Source organism: Cavia porcellus, unplaced genomic scaffold (genome assembly GCF_034190915.1).
Source record: "Cavia porcellus strain 051 isolate PalLab524CR breed Dunkin Hartley unplaced genomic scaffold, mCavPor4.1 scaffold_26, whole genome shotgun sequence".
Lineage (NCBI taxonomy): Eukaryota > Metazoa > Chordata > Mammalia > Rodentia > Caviidae > Cavia > Cavia porcellus.
This window is the reverse complement of record NW_026947509.1, coordinates 15,840,200-15,857,272: the sequence shown is the minus strand read 5'-3', so window position 1 is coordinate 15,857,272 and position 17,073 is coordinate 15,840,200. Positions and strand designations below refer to the sequence as shown.

At 40.9% G+C, this 17,073-nt stretch overlaps 1 protein-coding gene and 1 long non-coding RNA gene across 3 annotated transcripts in view; one reads left to right on the top strand and one right to left on the bottom strand.

Annotated features, from left to right (window-relative positions):
* Efcab2 (EF-hand calcium binding domain 2) overlaps positions 1-17,073 on the bottom strand; it is a 116,283-nt gene that overhangs the window by 50,683 nt on the left and 48,527 nt on the right. The window lies entirely within an intron of this gene.
* Positions 13,298-15,997, top strand: LOC134473202 (uncharacterized). Its single transcript, XR_010043329.1, has 3 exons — positions 13,298-13,499; positions 14,838-14,912; positions 15,832-15,997. It is a non-coding gene; the product is annotated as an uncharacterized LOC134473202 (long non-coding RNA).

Genomic DNA, 17,073 nt, shown 5'->3' with positions numbered 1-17,073 from the left:
AATAACTGTTTTCATTATGTATGACAACTATGTGCTAAATTTTATAAAAAGAAAATGTAATTTTCATGAAAGAAGAGGCTTCCTCTGTATCTTTCACTGCTGTATTTCCACACCTAGACGTAGCTCACATACCACAAGGACTCAGTAAATACTTATTGAAGGAGAAGACTGTCGTGGTGACACCAGAGCTCGGGAACCCTTAGAAGCGGATGGTGGAGAGGGAACGTTCATGGTTCACAGGTGTAACAGGACGTGAGGGACAACTTCTAATGATCTACACAGCACACCACAATAGCTACTGCTGGCAACGACTGGAGATTTGAATGGCTATTGTTTGGAAAGAAACAATAAATGTCAGAGGTGTCAGATATCTGTTACCCTGATGTGATCATTATACATTGGATACATGTGGTAAAATGTCACATGTACTCACAAATGTGTACGACGACCGTCAATTAAATATATTTAAATTTTAAAAATAATATTTGTTGCTCTTCCAGGGGGAGAACCAGCAGCAGCTCCTGAGATCCACGCCATGTTGGAACTTAGGATGCTGTGAAACCAAACAACCATCCTGCCTCCCTGCTAAGCGATAGTGAACCTACTGATGCACGGCCTAGAGTCAAATAACCCACTTCCCCTCCCCCTCCCCCCCCCCCCCGCCCATTAGCAAATGAGAACCAGAAAACTGAGCATCTCCAGGGAGGTTGACCACAGCAAATAAGAGGGACTTCCTTCTACCATCTCTTTGAAGGCAAATATTTTTATTACTGTTTTGCTCTTTTCTGATTAATGGTACTGCTCTATTCAATATTCTGTTTTGATAAGTTCTAAGGTGTTCTATATTTCATCTCAATTTGATATACATGATTGAAAGAACAACTATTATAAAGATAACAAAATATACTGTGATACCTATTACTGTTATCCCAGTAACCTGCTGTGAAGTTCTGTACCAATTTCACTGTACGATCTTAATTGGCTTTATTCTGTCTTGTTCTGTTGTATACTTTCAAAATAAAATTTTAAAAAATAATAATATTTGTTGAACAGTGAATACATTTGTAGAATATAGATTTTTAAAACCCTTTCAATTAAAAGACATTTCATAAAACATTCTCTCATTTAACTCACATCGATCTACGCTCCCCATCTGAAAATAAGGGCCCTAGATGCTGAAAGTTATTGGACTCACTCTGCTATAGCAAGCGATGGAGCAAATCAGAAGTCTCTTCTATTTCACTGATAACTAAGCCACACTTTTTTTTCTCTCTCCAGTACTGGGATTTAACCCAGATCCTTCACGCTGGCTATAACCCCAGTCCCTCACCCTCTTTTTTTCTGAGCTAGGATCTCACTAAATAAGGCTGTCCAGGGGCTGGGCTTAAACTTGAGTTTTTCCTGTTTCAGCCTCCTTTGAGAGCTGGCATTACAGGTGTATACCACCATGCCAGGCTGATGATAAAAGGATTTTAATATATTATAATTATTAAATAAAGCTCAACTTGACTCTTTGCTCTTTATTGGCTTTCTTGGATATTCTTATTTAATCTTTTATACGAACATTGAAACTCACTTGCTAAATTTCAGAAATGATATGTATTTTAACTAAATTTGTATTAAATTTATAAGTGAATATTAGGATTAATTGACATGTTTGTACTTCAAGTTTCCTAGCCAAAAAATACAGTTCTTTCCATTTGTTCAAGTCTGTCTTTGTATCATCCAGGGTTTCCTAACGTAATATTTATGTACAGTAAGTTTCAGACTTATGAACATTCAAGTTGTGAACTTTTACAGGCAGACTGTACATGGCTCTCTCTGTTGGTTTACAGTTAGGGATAAGCTTATGAACGAATCCAGCTTACAAACAATGCTCTCAGAACAGAGAGCATTGTAAGTTGGGACTTATGTGTTTCTTATTACATTTTTGTCTATAAATTTTAGCTTTTTGTTGTTATTGTAAATGGGTCTTATCTCCTTCCATTGTATAATCAACTTGGTACTCTTTGTGTAGTGGCAGGTGGATTTCTGTAGATTAATTTTATTTCTTACAACTTGACTAAATTTCCTTCACAGTAGTTTTCCCGTGGACTCAGTTGGGTTTTCTAGATATTTTCCATGTATCTGCAAAAAAGTTAATTTTTCTTCCATCTTTTCTTTCTTCTACCATTTCATGCTCAGTGCTTACATTTGCATTTGGATTGTCTAATTGTGTTAGCAAATACCTCTAGTTAATACTAAATAACAATAGCAAATTGTTACATATCTTTATCTTGTTCCTCACTTTAACAGAAATGTTTATTCCTCATTAAGAAACTAGATTTGGAGCTGACATTAACATTCCATGCTAAGGAAGTATTCCCTCAATTGCTACTTTATTGAGGCTTTAAAATTATGAATATGTATTAAGTTCTGTCAAATATGGGCCTGTATAAAGATCCTCCAACTCTTCAGTTCTATTAATGTGATGGATTACATTAATAAACTTCCCAATATAGAACTATTTTTACATTCCTGAAATAAATTGCAGTTTGCTTTAATATGCTGTTGAATTTTGTTACTAATATTTATTTACAATTTCTGCTTAGATATATATCAGTAAAATTATACTGTAAGTTTTCTTAATGCAACTTTTATAAGGTTGTTTTGTGTGTTATACTTGCTTCAAAAAAGAATTTGGAAGTATCCTTTTTGTTTTCTGAAGGATATTAAGTACCAATAAGTCTAAAAATTTTTAAGTTTGACAAAATTCTGTGAAACCATCTGGATGGAAGTCTCTTGGTGAGAGAGCTCTTTGCAAACTTTTCTATTGATTCTATGGAAATTAGTGTTTCTAGATGTTCTGTCTTGACTGGGATCCATGTATTTTGTTTTCATCAACTGATTTTTTTTCCCTTTGGGACAGGGAATGGAACTCAGAATCTTGCACTTGCCAGGCAGGTGCTATGCTGCTGAGCCATATCTCCAGCCCCATCAAGTGATTTTTTTTTAATACTTTTTTATTTTAAAGAGGATAAAACCAAAGAAAATAAAGTGGAATAAAACCAATCAAAATTAAACCAGTATAAGTGATACAGGACTTCAGCACCTTAGGAAACCAACAATAGTTACCACAATGCTTTCTGTTATCTTCAAAATAGCTGCAGACACTTTGGATATAGTAAAAATCAAACAGAACAGAACAGGGTAGAAACAGTGCCGCCAAAACAGTAAATGCAATAAAGGACTTCAAAACAGGCCACTATTAAATCAAAAATGGCTACCATAATATGTCTTGTTATCTTTCAAGTAGCTGCTCCTGCCATCCAATTTAACATAATCAAGCAAAACAAAAGAGAATAAAACTCAACCCAACGAAACAATGAAAGTGAAATGGTTTCCCTGCAGGGATCGGGATTGCTTCCTGGTGAGGCCTGGATCCCCCACCCACCCCGGCCCCTAAGTCTGGAAACGGTGCTGACTCACGGAGAAAGGCTTGGGTGTGGCTGTCCCCACTCCGGCAGCAGCTGGCACATAGAGCTGCCTTCCAGGCAGGGATCACCTCCTGGTGAGGCCCCTGGTTCTCCCGCCTCGAAGTCTGAGAATCGCTCATTGATTGATTTTTAAGTGCGTGGTTGAACTGCTTTCAGTATATTTACAAGGTTGAACAACCACCCCATTATATAACTCTACAATATTTCTACCACCTCAAGGGAAATCCTTGTCTCCTGCCATCTCTCTCACCCTTTATCACTCGGTCACTAGCCTACTTCCTGTATCGATGGATGAACTCTTCCTGTGTTTCATATGAATGTCATGTGTTACATGACTTTTATGTCTGCTTCTTTCACTCAGCACAACGCTTGCAAAGTTCACCCGTACTGGGGTATGTATGTACTCAGCTTCTTTTCAGCAGCTGCATAATATTCCATTATATGAATTTATCATGTTATTTATCATTCATCAGAAGGTTTGCATTTGAGCTATTTCTCCTTTTTAGGCTATTCTGAGTAACACTGCTATGAGAGTTTTTAAAACATATGTACAAGATTTTAAAGCATATTTAAAAATTTCTCTTGTGTATGTACCTTGGGATGAAGTTGCCAGGTCATGGGAAACTCCACATTTTTCTCTTCAAAGAACTGGCAAACTGGTTTCTATTTTATTTATTTAGGTCTTTTTGAGACAGGGTATTGCTATGCAGTTCTGGCTGGCCTTGAGCTGACTTCGTAGCCCAGGCTGGTCTTGAATTTACAGTGATCCTCCTGCCTTAGCCTCCCGAGTGCTGGCATTACAGGAGTGAGCCACTACACCTGGCTCAAAGATTTTTTTAAAATGGTTCCACCATTTTACATTCCTACCAAAGAGTCTAAGGGCTCCAGTTGCTCTACTTCCTCAACAACACTTGTCAGTTTTAAAATTATAACCATTCTTGGAGGCAGGGGAGTGGCAGCTCAGGGGAAGAAGGTTGCCTAGCATATACAATGCTCTGCTTTCAATCCCCAGCACTGCAATCAGTCTATCAAGCAATACCATCTGTGTGGATTTGAAATACTATTCTTGTGGTTTCGATTTGCACTTCTTTAATGACTAATTGTGGTTAACATAGTTTCATGTGCTTTTTGGTCACTATCATCTTTAGACAAAGTAAGATCTGATTGATTCCTGGCCTACTTTTTATCTGTGCTATTGTTGAGTTGTAAGAATCCTTTACGTGTTCTGGATATGACCCTTATCAGATACTGTACATGACTTGCAAAGACTTTCTCTCCCCCTGTGGCTTCTCTTTTTACTTTCTTGAGATGTCCTTTGAACATGAAACGTTTTAATCTTGGGAAAATCCAGCTTAAATTTCCCCCTTCCTTGGGTTTCTTGTGCTTTGGGTGTCTTCTATGACGAACCAGCTGCTAACAGTCACCAAGCTTTGCACCACTGTTTTTTCTACAAACCTTACAGTTTTGGCTTTTACATGTAGTTCTTTTATCTATTTTGAGTTAATGTCCATGATTGGTATGTGGTAGGGATCCAACTTCATTCTTTTGCATTTGGATAATCAGCGTTCCCGGCACCTCTTGTTGAAAACACTCTTTATTGTCTTTCTCTATTGCCTCACCACTTTTGTGGAAGATCAACAGACCATAAATTTAAGAGTTTAAAAAAAGATGAAGAGTTTACTTCTGGATTCCCAAATCTATTCCATTTATCTGTATGTCAGCTTTACGTCATTATACCAGTACCAAAGTCTTGATTGCCTTGGAAGTAAATGCCGAAATCAGGAAGCATGAGTCCAACTCTGCTCTGTCACTAAGATTGTTTTGTGTATTTTCCCTCATTTACAATTTAATAAATTTTAGCTTGACTTGTCAGTTTCTGAGGAGGTGATGAGAGAAAAGCTCAGTGATAGTGGTAGGACATTTGCCCAGCCTGTATGTTATGGTTGATACATTGTGTTGACCTGAGGAGTTTGGAAGTTTAACTGAGAGACTCAGCAGGGAGCCAGGAGCCTTACTTTGTAAACATCCTCATCCTGTGCAAGAGATTTTGGGAATGCTACACCCTGCCTGCAGGGTGTGTGTGTGTGTGTGGCCTGTGTACAATAGGAGAAGGAAAAGAGGCTTGTCCCCCCACCCCCACCCTTTTTTTTTTTGCTCTGGCTGCTGCCTTGAAGTGCTATCCTGGTGCCATGCTGCCCTGTCTTGCAGCCAGCTAGTTATGGCCCGAAACCTTCACAGTGAGCTAAATAAACCTTTCCTTCCTTCATTTTGGGTGTTGGGTATTTTGTCCCAGCAATGAGAAAAAGTAACCACAACAGTGTGCAAGGCCCATGCCAGCACTGAAGAAAAGGCAAAAAAAAAAAAAAAAGACACCTGAGATTTTAATTATTTTTCGTGAGACAGGGTCTCATTATGTATCCTAGGCCTCAGATTTGTGATACTCCTGCCTCAGCCTCCTGAGTGCTGAGATTACAGGCATGTGCCATCACGTGTGGCACCTGGGATTTTGATAGATATTGTTTTGAATCTGCTCATCAATTTGAGGAGTATTGTTATTTTAGCTACACTTGAGTCTCCCAACCCGTGTACACAGGACTGGGATTGGTTTTAACAAACTGTGTTACTACCACACTGCCAACATTATTTTATTTTACTTTATTTTTGTACTGGGATTGAATTTAGGGCCTTTGCACTCCACTATACCCTCAGTCCTTTTTTAGTTTTTATTTTGAGACAGGATCTCACTAAGTCACGAGGGTTTGGAACTTGCAATTCTGTCTTATCCTCCAAGAATGTTGTGAGTAAACAAAAAATTAGCATTAGAAAAACACCTACTAGTGGTTCATCTTTTTATTTACCTTTTGCGGAGAATTAGCTTTTTGTGCTACTTATGAGTTCCTATTATTTTCCTACAAATTCCTTCCCTTCAATTTACCGTTTTTCCCCCCTAGCTTTCTGAGTTGAATGGTCTACTCTTTTTTTTTTTTTTTTTTTTCTGGGAGCGCACAACTCCAAACGCAGCTGGTGCTGGGCGTGCTGGGCCCAGGGGCCAGGACTTCAGTCATTCAAAGGGCAACCGTTCGGGGTGTGGCTGAGGCCTGGGACTGAGCTGTGGGCACCTGGAGATGCCCTGGCCTCAAGCCTCAAGCCGGGCGGTGGCTTCCGGAAAGCCCCTGGGCCTTGCTGAACCTCGGGGGGGGGGGGGGACGACACCGAGCCCAGGGCCTCACTTAGGCCAGGCAGGGCTCCCTGAGCCGCGCCCGCAGCGCTCTCTGCTGCTCCTTTGCTTGCAGCTCCTGACACTGAAGGTTTTACGCAGAGTGTACGAATTTGGGTCGCTTGCGCTTCCTGCTAGTGGCAGTCTTTGTGTCCCTGGCCCACGGGCTGTTGCGGGTTGGTGCTGGGAGTCCCGGGCAATTCTAATGAGCGTCCAGATTTAGGGAAGCCACTGCACTAGTCTAAGTGCCAACCAGTCTCCACCCAACGACTAGTGTTTTGTCTTGAAGTCCAAATCATCTCTCACTTGTCTGCACTTAGGATTTGTACTGCTTGCACACTGAAACCCAGTTCCAAATGGCTCTCGGCTTCGTTTAACTTCTTGATAACTCCACACAGGAGTTATGTACCGTTAGGACTATGGGCCCCAAGTACAGACAAAAGGCAACGCTGTAATCATGACAGAACCCACATATTAAATGCAGTTTGTCTTTAGCAAGTTTGTAGCTTTGGAGAAATAATATATATGTTTTGAGTTAAGAAAATGAGTGATCTTTTGGTGTGGGATACACTAAAGAAGGATGGCCTAAAATGAGCTCTAGGTGGAAGGTTGGAAAGGATACAAACTGCACCTTGTTGTTTTCAAAATGAACAGATATTTGAATGTCGCTCCAAGGTAAATGAAAAGATGAGGCTGTAGCTCAATGGAAGAGCACTAGCCTAGCTCACAGGCTCTGAGTTCAACTACCAGCACCACAGGAGAGAGACAGGGAGAGAGAGAGAGATAGACAAGAGGAAGGAGAAGGTGCAGAAGGAAGGTAGAAAGAGAAAGAAAGAACAGAAAAAGGCTATGGGCTGACGCTGGTATAGCTCCCACGCCTGGCCTCAAGCTCACTCTGTAACCCAAGCTGCTCTCGCACTCACAAAGATCCCCCTACCTCAACCTCCACGTGCTGGGATTGCAGGTGTGAGCCTCCACACCCGGCCTGTCCCATGCCTTTAAATTAACATTGCAGCCCTTACAGCCTGGCTTCTAGCCTGGTCTCACCACTGTGCTATGCAGTGGTCGCCTCTAAACGCTTGTTTCTAATTCCTTCACAAACAAAAGGTCAGACTTCCCATGATGCAGGGGACACCACCACTGTAACCAAATCTCCCTTTCACAGCCACCTGAATGCCACCTGTGCCAGTCCTTTCTCCCCTTCCCCCAGGCAAAGCACAGATTTAGACACTTGCCTCAGGCTCTGGGGAGGTGCAGTTTCTGTGTCTGCCTCTCTAGAATAAACAGAGCACCGTTTGGGGTGCACTTAAAGAGGGCACTTCCTGCCCTGGGGACAAGGGGGCCACTAGTTGTCTTCATTCTCACTGCTCCCTTAATTATGTTTGGAGACAGTTTTTAAGAACTTCTGGACTTTCTCTGTGCCACTCTAAATGCATCTGCTATCCACAGCTTGTGACAGGTGAGGATACATTCTTCCTGTCATTTTTGATACAGAACAGTAATGGCTTTTCTTCCATCCCCATCAACCTTCTTCTGCTGGACCTCATCAGTCTCCTGCTGAGAAACTCCAGCCTGTGATGTAGCTCACCAAGATACATAGGGCCAAAAGCCCTTCTGTGGAGCAACCTCAGTAATGCCACTATGTGAAGATGACAGTCACTCTTGTGACTGCCACAAACTTCCACTGGCTTCATGAACAGTACTCACAGAGGGGGCTAACATTAAAGACAAAACGAGCTCCCGCCTTCCCTTTCCTCCCCTTGCCCCTCCCTCCTTCCTTCTGTTTCTCAGTACTGGGGATTGAAAACAGGCCTTTTCACTAAGCCACATTCCCAGCCCTTTTTATTTTGTGTTTTAAGAGAGAGTCTCACTAAGCCACAAAGTCCCCCAGGCTAAACTCAAATTCAGGACCCTCCTGCCTCAGCCTCCCAGAGATTGGGCATTATAGGCATTTTGTATTTTGTGATGGGGTCTCACTAGGTTGCCCAGGCCAGCCTTGAACTCATGATCCTCCTGCCTCTCCCTTCCAAATAATGAATTATACTCAGCTCTAAAAATGGATTTTCTTGATCAATTTGTGACTTTCCTCAAAAAATCAAAGATCCAGCTCCTTTCATCTTGGGGTTCCATCGTCTTCAGCACATGACTTCCAAAGTCACTCTGCTGTTGGTATCACAATCCAAACAGAAAATCCCAAAGGATCTCAAGTGGAGGTATTCATACAGCACCTCTGCCCACATCCCACTGATAAAACTCAGTCCCGTGGTCTGACCCTACCATCATCCCCAGCACTCTCTATGTGCAGGAAAATCTTGGAATTACAGCGTAGTTCGGTGCTCAGATGAAGGAGAATAGAATTAGAGCACACAGATTCTACCACAGCAACCAGCGCAGCAGGGATCACCAGTGCTGCCAAGGAGGGGCCGAAAGAAACAGTGAGATCAGCACAGAGTTCTAGCTGCTGGTCTAGAAGCTTAAACTACTTGAGCAGGACTTGGGATTGGTGACAGCAGATAGGTTAGTAAGGTTCCTCCCAGTCCGCTGTCCCGTTCTGAGTCTGACGTATGACTGTTACATCCAAGACAGTTTCATCTACTTCCATAGGCACCGTTGTGTGAAGTCCAGGGAGCTACTTACCCAAAAACTGGCATCTGTCATAGGCCTGAGAGAGTCTCAGGAGGCTGCCGGGAGAGCTGTGCTCAAAAGAGGTGCCTTCTACTGAATATTAACCACTGACCAAAGCTGACTTTTCACCTTACTTCCTTAGGAATTTCAAAACAAGACATACAGAGAGGCATACGGTGGAAGGGGGATCACACACTCAGAAAAGGCAGTAGCAGAATCACAAGGTATCAGAAGCCATGAGGAAGCAGAAGCAGGCGGGAAATTCATTCTACAGTATACATCAGTAGCAAGGCATTACAGTTTGTCTCTGGATGACCCCAAAAGCCTCACATAGTCATGGGAGATGGGCTTTTCGGAGGTAGCTGAATCTAGAGTTCCTGACTGATTCATGGTCCAATGCTGGGATTAAGGGTGTGAGTGTTACACACTCCCTAGGCCAGTAGCCTGCATACAATATAAGTGCTAGGATTATTTCCAAAAGACGAAAAATATTTCCAAAAGATGAGAAGTATAAAATAAAAAGCAGCCTTTATTCTGACCAGCAGCCCCACCGATGGCGTCTGGCGATCTCTCCGGCGGCGGACACGTGACGTGGGGACATGTAAATAGCCTCGGTTTGGGGTGGAACCTAAGGCGGGCATTAGGGATACACAGGTAGCCCATTGGTCCTAGGTTTGGCACCATATGTAAATTTCCAGGGGCGGGAAGATAGCGTCACAGGTAACTTCCTAGGGGCAGGGGAGATAGGGGCTTCCTGCTTCCGGTTGAGGCTTTCCTGGCTACAGTGTCCTGTCTGGGCCAAAACCCTTTCAATAAGGAACAGAAGAGGTTTGTTTCTCTCGCCCTTGTTGCCTTTGCTGTCTTCCACTGCCATGAACCATTGCCCCTCTGCCATGCCACCCTGCCTTGGAGCCAGCTGAGTATGAGCTAAAACCTATACAAACTGTGAGCTACATAAATCTTTCCTTCTTTAACCCTGGGTGTCAGGTAATTTGTCTCAGCCACAGAAAAATAACTAAGATGTTTCAGTACAGCAGAATCTGGGAGGGAGAACCGAAACACAGCAATAGATTGCTCAGCCTGTCAGGTGATGGGAATTGAAGCAGAGACACTAGGGTGGTCCTGTATCCCCTTAATGGCAACAAATATCATCCCAGTCACTGAGAATGCCACTCTGGTGAGCTTTTTGCTATTCCATATCTATATAGGGTATCATTACTTCCTATATTGCTCATTTTCAAATATATCCTCACAATAATCCTGCACTAAGAAAACTTAAAAGATTATTTGATCCCCATGCACAATAAAGAGCATGACCAGATTGACAAAAGGGGGCCAGGTCTCCAGAAACGCCTGGGGACATCTGGGTACACAGGAATACGTTTTTGGCTCTTGTCCTTTCCATATTCCTTTTTTATTATTATGCTTATTTGTTTGCAGTACATAATGATTACATTCATCACAGGGAATTGGTACATGTACGTAACACATCTTAATTCTTTTTATGTCCACTTACTCTCCCCTCCTCCACCTTCCTAGCTTTCAAAGTAGATGAAAAGCAGAGCCATGAGAGTTCTGCTCAGCTGAGGTGCCTTGTATTGAATACTAACCACTGACCAAAGCCGACTTTTCTTCTCTCTTCCTTAGGAGTTTCAAAGCAAGGGATACAGTAGAAGGGGAATCACAGAAAGTACCAAAAACTGTCTCTGCTGTACTTAATAGGGCTTATACTTTTCAAGTCAATCCAATATTATATTTTCGCTGTTAAGGAGAACAGCTTGAAGCTGCAGAAGGTAGGAACCTGAAAGCCATGGAGGGGACATACCCAGAGGCCACCAGTTTTATATACCCAGAGCGCTTGGGAAGCAGCTCCCTGACACCACCAATCCCCAGAGGCCTCAGGCTTCCCGTCCTTGTAGCCTGGTATATTACTCTGCTAGCCTGTTGCTGGGACATGTTACTCAGCACCCACAATTTAAAGACAGAGAGCTAGGGCTGGGGATTTAGCTCAGTGGCATAAGCACCTGCCTTGCAAGCAGGCAGTCGTGAGTTCATGTTATATTAAGATGCTAAAAATTAAAATAATTGATTAAAAGATAATCAACAAAAATAGTTACTTAAAAAGATAGTTATTAGTAATATTGTCATTCTGTACTGAGCTCATTACCCTAGTAACCAAGCACCAACCACAGTTATAAATTAACTGACTGTGTCATTCTGCTGTTCTGTAATGCGTCATCCCCCCTACCTTAGTGACCTGTGTGCAATGTCAACTTTTGTTCCCCTTGTAAGAGACAAATGATGCTGTGTCCACCATTGTTCCCTTTATGAGAGACAAATGTTCCTGGAATTGGCAGACCAAGGGCTATGAATTGGCTAACCACCCACTGTGAAATGCCTCTGACCTCAAGCAAAGGGGAACAAAGGCCCACCTTGTTTCTGTTTCTCATCGCTATGTACTTAATGATCAATGAGCTAATCATAAATGAACTATAAAAATCAGTCAAAACTCTAACTCAGTTGCACAGCTTTGCAAATTCCATCCGCACTGTGTCACTGGGCCAGCTAAAATAAAAGCACTTCTTTTAAAAAGACATCTTGTGCCGCGTTTGTCATCTTGGGGTCTTACCCCGTTTTTCATCACGGGGCCTTGTTTTTTGAGTGGTGTACAACAGTTCGATCCCCAGTACTGATTAAATAAATAAATAAATAAATAAATAAATAAATAAATAAAGACAGAGAGCTTAAATTTGGCTCATGGTTGCAAAAGTTTCAGTCAGTGACTGGCTCCAATCCAGGAGTATCACTGTATCTGGCAACTGATACTGTGGCTGCTTTGGAGGGGAACTAGGTAGCTGGTGAAAAGGGTTAGAGAAACTTTTCTTTATGCTTTGTTCTTTTTGGATTTCAAACCATGTATATCCATTATCTATTCAAAATATATTTTTAAATGTAACCTCTTTCAGGGGCTGGGGATTTAGCTCAGCGGCATAAGCACCTGCCTTGCAAGCAGGCGGTCATGAGTTCGATCCCTGGTACTGATAAAAAGGAAAACGACAAAAAAAAAAAAAAAAAAAAAATGTAACCTCTTCCCTGATTACTCTCTTTGTATCCTGTAACTGCTTAAGTTCCACTACTCTCTTCCCCCAATCTTGTTCTCCTATCTTAAACTCTTATTTCCAATCTCAATCAGAAAAATCTTGTTCTCAGGCCTTAATTATAAAGATTGACGTTACCTATCTCCCAACGAGAAAAAAGACTTCCTCTTTGGGAAAGGAAATTAGGCTTAGAGGATTTATTTTGTTGGCAGTCTAATAAAGGGATAAGGTCTTTGACTAATTCCTTATTAAGAACTTTAGCCCTGTCACAATTATAACAGCATCCAATTACAAACAACTCAAATTTCCAAAATCAGAAGCTACATGAAATAATAGTAGTCATACACCAAAGCACCTCAAAATCATTATAAATTTTAAAAGTGTAATAAATAGCATGTCAATCATTCAAGTACAAAATATTCAGTTACAAAGCAAACACTTTAAACATCAAAGCATTCAGAGAAAAATATATATCATCACTTCCTGGAGGAAAAATGACAATAGAATCCAGAAATAAAAGAATGAAGACAAGTAAAACAGAAAGTGAGCCAGGGTAATGGTAGCTAGCAGTAACTTTCTTCAAATATGCAAAAAATAAAAACAACAAAAAACACTAAAGAGGAAGAAGTAAAAACAATTTTCAAAGTGCTAATTTCCTTATCTCTCATAGCAAAGAACTGGTACTTTTAATATTTAATAGATAACATTCTCTTTTTAAAAAATCATACAAGGACTATAGCTTCTAAATGTTTTTCTCAACCTTTTCTGAATTTAAAACAAATACTATCTCTTATGAAAAACATTTGAAATTCTGTATGTCTTCAACTTACCATATTTTTCTCTTTTGTTAATTCAAATAAATATTTTTTATTTTTAGAAAACATGGAATTGGCCATGCTGGGACGGGGTGGGGCCAACCAAGACGCCAACTAGCCAGCCTTTCTGGTAAGCCTGCGGTTTCCAGGAAGAGAAAGTCAGAGAGCACCTCCGCTGAGCCTACTGGCACCCAGGCTGAGAACCAACACCACCTGTCGCATAAGCAACCGGCTGGTTCACAGGGCAGTCTGAGTTGAAGCAACTGAGGTACAAAAAGCAACTGAATGCTTGTACTGTTTGGTTGATTTTGAAAGCCTGGGGCCAGCAGCCTGAGCATCTATCGGGAGAATAACAGTATGCAATATAGCAAATATGGAGGATTTCCTTTGCTTTTTGAATCCAGTATTGTTCTCTCTGTTGTGTTTTGTTCCAATCAATGTTTTTCTTTATTCAGTGTTGTTTTGATTAGTTTTATTCTGTTTTGTTTTGGTTTGATTTTGCTATATCTGGTGGAATGGACAACTATTGTGAAGATAACAAGATAAACTATGGTAGCCATTGTTGTTTTCCTAGTATCCTGCTTCAAAGTTGTGTACGAATTTCACTCCTTTGTTTTGATTCACTTTACTCTGTTTTGTTTTGTTGGATTTTATTATCTTTAAAATAAAATAAATAAATAAAATATGCTTTCATTCTTTTTTTTTTTTTTTTTTTTGTCTTTTTCATTTTTATCGGTACCAGGGATCGAACTCAGGAGCGCCTGCTTGCAAGGCAGGCACTTATGCCGCTGAGCTAAATCCCCAGCCCCTGCTTTCATTCTTTTAAAAACACATGGCTGTAGTGATCTCATTTTTGTATGACTACTCTCTTCACTCATTCATTTACTCATTCATTTAATATTTAATGGGTATCAACTGTGTGCCAGAGTTTTAGGTGATGAGATACAGAGTGGACAAAATATAAACCCTTGCTTTAATGGAAATTACATTCTAGATGTTTCTTCCATAATTTCTTTTTTCTTCCTTTTCTTCTTCTTTCATTACTACCTTCCTTACCCTTCTACTGATTTATCCTATTATACATGTATAGAAAGAAGTCTAGAATGACAGCTATCTAATATTAGCCATTATTAATGTAGAAAGTAGGATGTGGGGGGCCAGGGATTTAGCTCAGCGGCATAAGCACCTGACTTGTAAGCAGGCAGTCGTGAGTTCGATCCCTGGTACCGATAAAAAGGAAAAAGACAAAAAAAAAAAAAAGAAAGTAGGATGTGGGATGATGTTTTTAAGCTTTTTTAAAAAAAATGATCCTTTGGGGCTGGGGATTTAGCTCAGCGGCATAAGTTCCTGCCTTGTAAGCAGGCAGTCGTCAGTTTGATCCCTGGTACCGATAAAAAGGAAAAAGAAAAAAAAAGAAAGAAAGAGAAAGAAAGAAAGAAAGAGAAAGGAAGAAAGAAAGAAAGAAAGAAAGAAAAAATGATCTTTTAATCACAGTTCATCTAAACTACTATAATCAATAAACCAGATTTTTACAAAGCAACTGGAAAGTGAAATGATGACTAAACAAAGTATAAACCACTCTTTTCATAATATTTATTTTTTCCAGACGTGGTAGCACATGTATAACCCCAGGACTTGGGCGGCTGATGCAAGAGAATCACTGTGAGACCTGCCCTACATAGTAAGACCTTGTCTCAAAAAATTTTTTAAATTTTTAATTTATGTGTAATTGTGAATAGTCTGAAGCATTGACAGATACTAACTGTTTAGAGAAGCTGTCTGCTTATTGTGAAATGTTATACCAATATTTTTTCAAAAATAGCAGTGCATGTGAAGAACTAGAAATAATATTGACAGCACCTCCAGGCCTCTTAGAAGAGTTATTTCTAATCCATTGCAAAAAGGTTCTTGTTACCTATTCTATTAATGAGTTTTAGACAGGACCTAATATACTCCAGGTTTCTGCAAATTGCTAACCAAACTTAAGTCTCTATCAGTGAAACAGATGAATATTAAATGTCATGAGCTCAGAGACACAAGCTGAGTTGAAGAAGGGAGCTACATTTTAAAAAGCTGCATTAGAAAAGTGACTTACTGCATTAGCAAGAGAATACTTGAGGCTATTGGACTACAAAAAGTATAACTAAAGACTAAGAAAATCTTAGTGATGACAATCTCCTATGAAAAGGGTAGGTACTGTATACAACAAACATGGAGCAATATGGAATAATAAAAATACATTCAGAGGCATTGAATCTTAGGAATGGGAGGGAGAAGTGTGACTGGGGAAAGGGAAATGACCGGCATTTTAAGGTGGGGATTGGTCCCTGAATCATCTTACCCAACCAAATTCTTATGTATCAATTTGTTCTGAAAATAATGAGAACTGTGTTAATATAACCTTATAATACATTTCAAAATTAATTCATATTTTTATTTCATACTCTTAATAGCCTTGTGATTTAAATGATGAAGGTATTAGTATTTTAATTTTAATTCTAATAAGGAAATAAAAAGAAGATGCAACATAGGAAATCAATGATTGAGCCACCACCTGATTCTACTGACTTCTAGTGCATTTTATTTTATTAAATTCAAAGATGACAGCTTCTGGGAAGATGGCAAGGTGCAGAACATCACGGAAACAGCCTCTTTGAGCTTTGGTGTCCAGATGGTAGAATATAGCAACATGAGGAAGAAAAGGTGGGAAGTGAGTTGCTGGGATCCAGCAAGGAGCTGAAATGAGAATTGAAACCCATGGGGAGAGTAAAGAGAAAAATCTCAACAAAGGAGGAGGAAGTGGCAAGGAGCACGTTCTCTCTCACTGTGTAAGACCGGTGTCGCAAAGGAGACTCCAAGGGCTCCGCTCTCGTGTAAGAACAAAGGGGTTTTTATTATTCCATGCGCACGGGGTCCTCCAAACAGGTGGAAACGGAGAACCCCGAGTGTAGGTGAGGCAGGTGCTTTTAAGGGGAAAAAACCGCAAAGCAAGCGTTTTTTACAGAAGCCAATCATAGCTGTTAGAGTGGGATAATCGGCGGTCTGTCTATTGTGGTTGGTTAGCTCATAAGGGATGACCAGCGGGTCAGAGTTAATTAACTGTCTTATTCTGCACAACTTATCTTTAGGACACCTGGTTTCTGTATGGTTCGAGTTTGACATGCTTTACAACCCTGATTAGCGTAATCGGCAGGCTCTATCTCTGAGTTCCCTGGCACGGCACAGCTGGAGCATATCACAGCTGCAGATGTTTTCTTTTTGATCCTCCCTCGGGGCTGAGTTTGGACTAAGTCATGAGGCCCAGTGCTGTTTCTAGCTGAGAAACAGCATCTTGTTTTTAACCTTTAAATTTCTGGTCCTTCAGCTGTATGGGGAGGGCAGCTTAGACCTGCAGATGCACCGTGACTACTGGCAAACCCAGAGGCCTCCACAGAGAAACAGACCAGTAGAACAGATTAGTGGACACAGCAGACTATAGGGGCTGGTGAGTTATTTGGGTTCAGAAATCTGCCAGGAGAGGGTAACTGAGCCAGCGCCCATCCTCGAGAGGGATCAAGTGTGTTCAGAAAACAGAGTCGCTGTGGGCTGGCACCATCCAGTGGCTCCCAGGGTCAGGGTAAGGCAGAACTGAAATCATCTGGAAGAGGTCAAGAAACCAAGTTTAAGGTGGTAGGAGGCACACGGAGTGAGGCAGGTTAAACAAACTGGGTTCCAACCTTTCAGCCAGAAACCAACCTGAACTTCAGTGAACTAAAGGCACAGGCTTGCTGGGAGTATCTGTTACCCTGCCGTAAAGCTACAGCTGGTTTACTGGGATTAATCAATACAGATCTACACTTTGC